Below are 6,000 nucleotides of genomic sequence, written 5' to 3'. Positions count from 1 at the left end.
GGGAGATGCAAGAGGGGGGAAATATGGGGATATATGTATACGTATAGCTGATTCACTTCGTTATACAGCAGAAACTAACATACCATTGTAAAGCAATTATACTCCAATAAAGATGTTAAAAAAAAAAAAACTCCAAGACTCATGCTCTAGCATGAAATAGATCTGAGTTTGAATACCAGCTGTGCCACTGATTTAACAATGTGAACTTGAGCAAGTTCCTTCACTTTTTTTGTTTGTTTGTTTGTTTTATTGGAGTATATCTGCTTTCCAATGCTGTGTTAATATCTGCCGTACAACGAAGTGAATCAGCTATATGTATACATGTATCTCCTCCCTCTTGGACCTCCCTCCCATCCCCCCATCCCACTCCTCTAGGTCATCACAGAGCACCCAGCTGAGCTCCCTGTGCTATACAGCAGGTTCTCACTAGCTACCTATTTTGCACAGGGTAGTGTATATGTGTCAAAATTCTAATCCCCCAATTCGTCCAACCCTAGTTTCTTCATTTGATAAATGGGAACAGAACTCCTTAGTACTGTCATGAGAATGAAATGAGATAATACATGTAAAATTTAGCAAAGTGCTTCACAAATAGTAAAGTCTCAACAAGTGTAAGCTTTGGTTCTTATTTTTTATTTGGCTATATATTTTTTAAAGTGCAAGAAGTCCTATTTAACACAGCATATACCAAATTTACTACCACCAAACTTTGGAGCAGAGAAAAATAACTTCCCAAAAGACATCTGTTCCTAATCCCAGGAACCTGTCAATATTCACCTTACCTGACCAAAGGAACTTTGCAGATATGATTAAGGTAAGGATTTGGAGATGGAGAAATTATCCTGGATTATGCGGTGGGCCCAGTGTAATCACAAAGGTCCTTTATATAAGGAGGAAGTGGTAGGGTCAGAAGCCAGAGTCAGAGAAGGATATGGGACGAAAACAGAAGTTAGAGAAAGAGAGAGAGAAAGATGAAGATGATATGCTGCTGGCTTTGCAGATGAAGGAAAGGGCAAGGAGCCAGGAACTGTGGGTGACCTCTAGAAGCTGGAAAAGACTCCCCTAAAGCCTCCAGAAAGAATGCAGGCCAGCTGTGACCTTTATTTTAGGACTCTCAATCTCCAGGACTATTGCATGTGTTGTTTCAAGCTGGTAAACTCATGGTAATTTCAGTAGCAGCAACAAGAAACTAAAACAGAACACCTGAAAACATCTTTCAATATACTGATGTCCCGTTGGAAGCCTGATCTGGTGGGAAGAACTGGAACTAGAATCAGGAATCCAGGGTCTCTCTCAGTTCAGTAACTAACAAGTTTTGTAACTACCAGAAAGTCAAAACCTCTGGGGTGCTTCAGTTTCTTCTACAAAATGATGACATTATCACCTCTTATACCTAATATTAAAATTTTTTATGAAGGTAAACATTATAGACGTTACAAGAATAAATCAAACTTCCACATCTCAACTTCTCAATTACAACTACTGAATAAGGGGTAAAATAATGCATATAGTGGAAAGTTTTAAACTTTTAGAAGAATTTCCTGAACTTTCAACAAGGATTTGTGAGGGACCGAAAAGTGTTAAAAGGTTTTGTTTTAATGCACTGAGCAGAAAAGCTGATTGACAGTATTTTGTACCCAGGTTGAAACATTTGAAATCAAATTCAACTCCTCCTTCCTTTCCATCCAAACATTTTTTCTTTCCAGGATTTGGAATATGATATTATTGAGGATTTAAAAAAAAATTTTTTTTTTTACTTTTTTTCCTCCCAAGAATAAACATGAAGGGCAAGACCTACAGACACAAGAGCTGCCTCTCCCATTTTAAAAACAAGGGCAAAGTCGGGGACTTAGGGATGGTGGTGTACTCTCCTTTCTAATAGGCCCCCGGGAAACTGCGTTAGCGTGAGATCTCTGAACACAGCGCATTCCCTCCCCGGCCCATCTAGTCCTGGGATGTCTGAGACGTGTGCAACGATGCCACACCACCTGCTGGATTCAGTAGTCATGGAAACAACTCTAGGCAGTGCTGAAGACAGCATCACATCTACACTAGCCACTTAGGATGGGCAAGAATGTGAAAAGAGTAAAATACCAAAAACCACTGAATTGTACATTCAATGGGTGAAGCATATGGTATGTGAATTATATCTATATAAAGCTCTTTTTTTTAAAAAAAAAGTGTGAAAAAAATTCACTGTACAAGGTGGATATAGCAATAAATTTTTGATTTTTTTTTTTAGCAACTAGAGTTTCCTCTAAATGACAGGACACGTCATTCCGTAAGAACACACAGCAAACTGTACCCTGAAAACACATGCATACAAAGCATGATTTTAACCATTCTGGGCCCATATATATATGTTAGTCCTTTACTTGCTGTTCTCCTAGGACTATGGCCTCTACAAAAAGCAGACTGTCATCTTCACTGTGGTGAAATCAACCCTGAGACAGTTCTCTCTAGGGTCATTTTGGACAATCAGTGCCTCTCATTACAACAAAACTCAGAGCTTCAATTACAATTTGCATTCTAACAATGTAAAAAGCAAACAAACTCTTGCAACGAAAAAAAAACGTAAAAAAAAATACATCATCATATTAACAACAGCTGTGTTTTGATAGGACAAGAAATTTGTTTTTTTCAAGAAAAGCAAGTTTAAGTTCTACATAAGCTGGTGCAATGCAACTACCTTATGTTCTCACCATCTTCTTGTTTTCCAAAGGGGCTTCGCATCTACATCCAAATTTTATCCTCCATAAAGTCAAAACACAAGTTATTGACAAAGGCAAAAAAAACCAGCAGGAAAAAGTCCAAGACAGTATGAAGAACAAAAGGTATCCACCTAGCAGCTGAGATTCCTGGATCCCAGCTGGTGCCCAGCTACCAAGGAACCAAGTGACCTAGAACAGGTCACTTACGCTTTCTGAGCATCTGTCTCCCAATCTGGAAAATGAAGTTGTGACACAGACAATCCGAAAGGGTCCCTTGCAGATCTAACAGTCTCATTTTGTAAGGAAGGGTTCAGATCTCCTGACTCCCAGTCTGTGGAATGTGAAATAGACAGGCCATCCAGTGTGGAAACGTGTGCTAACACATAATAAATGGTTATTGATGTTAAATAACATGACAAGATAATGATCTATGTTTCCAGACTTGCCCGCTTTGTAACTAACAGCACAATCCATCTACTTCCATCATCTTCCCCACAGTGGACTTAAGAGCTACCTAACCAACAGCAGAAGCAGCAGGGAGAGGGAAGGGGCTGTCTTGTAGGAGCGGCCACTCAGACCCAGCCAGACTTACCCAACACTTTCCTTAGAGATGGAGTGTCACTCAGCTTTGCACCCGCAGCCTGGAACGACACTCCAAGACACCGGACACGAAATACTGGGACAGGTCACTCAGGAAGGCCGCACAGCAAAAGATACTCCACAAAAACAAGGAACTGTGGTCCAGAAAGGAGCACCGTCAGAGGACTGGAGAAAGGAAGCTTCAGCAAAGCAAGACTGTTGTCAAAGAAGGAACCACCAACCGTGTATTACTGACCTTGGGAGTGGGAGCGCAGGGTGGTAAAGTGCGTGCACATCTGAGAGCTCAGTTCTCTACTGCCCACGGAGACAGAACTGAGCATGCTCTACAAGCCAACAAAGTGCAGCTGGTCAAGAAGCCCCACCTGACCCACTCTGCTCCTCCCTGAGCTCCGCCTGCAACCTTCAGAACCTGAAAATCCACAGGTGGAAGGAGGTTACTCTTAGAACCCGAAAGCCAGCCATGCTAACTTCTCTGATGAGAAGCAGCTGTTTACCGGTGTGTTCGCTCCAGGCGCCCCTCGGGCAGGCATCATCAGCTGGTATCCTGCAGCGCAGGCATTGCAACTTCTTGCGTGTTCACCTCTCCAACTACACGGTAACTCCTCTAGAAAAGGGACCCTTCTACCACAGTGGGTTCCCAGGGGTTGGCATTGTGTTTGGCCCGGGGGAAGTGGCTCAGCAAATATTCACTGAAAGAAAAATACACGAGATCTGGGTTAGTGCCCCAGGAGCCTGGGTGGGTGAGCCAGGCACATGCCTGCTTGAGGCATTGGAGACAGATACTTCCAGGGGTGGGGTGGCCCGAGAGCGAGAGGAAACCCAGGGATCCCCTTCTTCTCTCTCCACTGATGGATTTAGAGCCCCTATTTCTCTTCCAGGACCCATGGAACATCTCCCCTCCAGAACTCAAGGGTCTAGGGCCTTTGGTTCCCTCCTAGGACCAAGGGATCCCAGACTCTAATTCCACACCCCACACCTGCTTCACATAAGGTCCAAGCTCTGATCCTAGGCCCTCAGCTTCTCTCCTGGACCCAGGCATCATCCAGGCTTCCAATTCCCATTCAGGACTGGGGGACCCAAGGTACCCATTCCCCCTACAGGACTAAGGGATCCCAGACAGACAGCTCCCACTGTAGACCCAGGAATCCCATATACCTATGTAGCTGGGATCCTCTCTTGGACCCAGGTGTCAGAAGCACCCAGCTCCTCTTAGACCCAGGGTGTTCCAGGTTCCCAACTTACTGCCTAGACCAAGGTATATCAGGTCCCCAGCTCCTGTCCTAGACTCACAATGCCAGGTCCCCAGAAAAGAAGAAAAGAAAAATACGCGGACTTTATATTCCCAGTGCCAAAGGGCTCAATACATGCTTGTTGAAGTTACCAATTTCATAATCGCAATGCTTAGAGAAGAACAGTGAGTATCCCACAACGTCCTTAGTGGGGCAGGACAGCACACAGCTTACGAACACCAGCTCTGGAACCCCGACTTGGGGCTCAGACCCATGGGGGTCTCTATACCAACTCTCTCATCTACTAGCTGTGTGATCTACATTCCCACGGGTGAGTTATTCACCCCTTTATGCCCCAGTGTCATCATCTGTAAGAAGGGGATAGTAATAGTATCTCCAGGAGCTATCGTGAAGACTCAGGACATAGAAAGCTTAGCACAGAAGTTGGCACTGAGGACTCACTCAATAAATGATTGTTTTCATTATCTCCCCTTCCCTGGAACTGAGCTATAGGATAAACTTTACCTACTTTACTCTAGTTTAAGTAAACTAGTTTACTCTAGCTTAAGAGCTCACACCTAGCTCTGCTTTTATCCGAAGCCACTTAACAATCTTGGCCACTAATTTGCTTTGCCTGGGTTCTTTTGAGGATTAAGTTGTCTGAGGTCCCTTGTAACTTAAATTAAAAAAAAAAAAAAACTTTAAGGAGGTCTATGGCTCAGATTTTCCGTTGTTTTGTTACTGTTTCTCAGTTTCCAAGGGTTACCTCTTGGCATCATCACTGTGGGTGGCGTCCCTGTCAGGGAAAGGAAAAGTAGCCTGGAACCCAGCTGAGGTATTTGGATGTGATGGCTGCCCTGCTGCTAGTGTCTTGGCAGGGAAGCGGAGGGGGAAGGCTATGATGAAAGCCCATTTCCAAGCTGGGGAAGCCAGGCAACAGGGGCAGCAAGTTCTGAATCCCAGCATTCTGGGTCTCCCTTCTCCCCACTGCCCTTTCCCACCTAGTACTGTCCTTTGGCTTGGTCCTTCTAGGTCACAATCTCTCCCTGCCTCCATATATATTTTTTAATCACAGTTTCAGAATGGAATATCCCCTCATACTGGAGGCTACTCAGCATTCTAAGAGCAAAAACGTCTGCTCTTTACCTTTTCTCCATCCCAAATAACTTAAAAAAAACCCAACAGTTTTATTGAGGTATGATTTACATACCATAAAAATCATTCGTTTTCAGTGTACAATTCAAGGTTTTCAGTACATTTACAGAGTTCTATAACCATCCCCACGATCCCAATTGAGAACATTTTCCTCACCCCAAAAAAGGTCCTTTGTGCCCATTTGCAGTCACTCCCATTTCCCACCCCTAGCTCCAGGGAAACACTATTCTACTTTCCATCTCTATAGATTTGCCTTTTCTGGACATTTCATATAAATGGAATCTCACAATACGTCATCTTTGTGT

Source organism: Neophocaena asiaeorientalis, unplaced genomic scaffold, assembly GCF_003031525.2.
Source record: "Neophocaena asiaeorientalis asiaeorientalis breed wild unplaced genomic scaffold, Neophocaena_asiaeorientalis_V1.1 scaffold204, whole genome shotgun sequence".
Classification (NCBI taxonomy): domain Eukaryota; kingdom Metazoa; phylum Chordata; class Mammalia; order Artiodactyla; family Phocoenidae; genus Neophocaena; species Neophocaena asiaeorientalis.
This window is presented reverse-complemented; position numbering follows the sequence as displayed.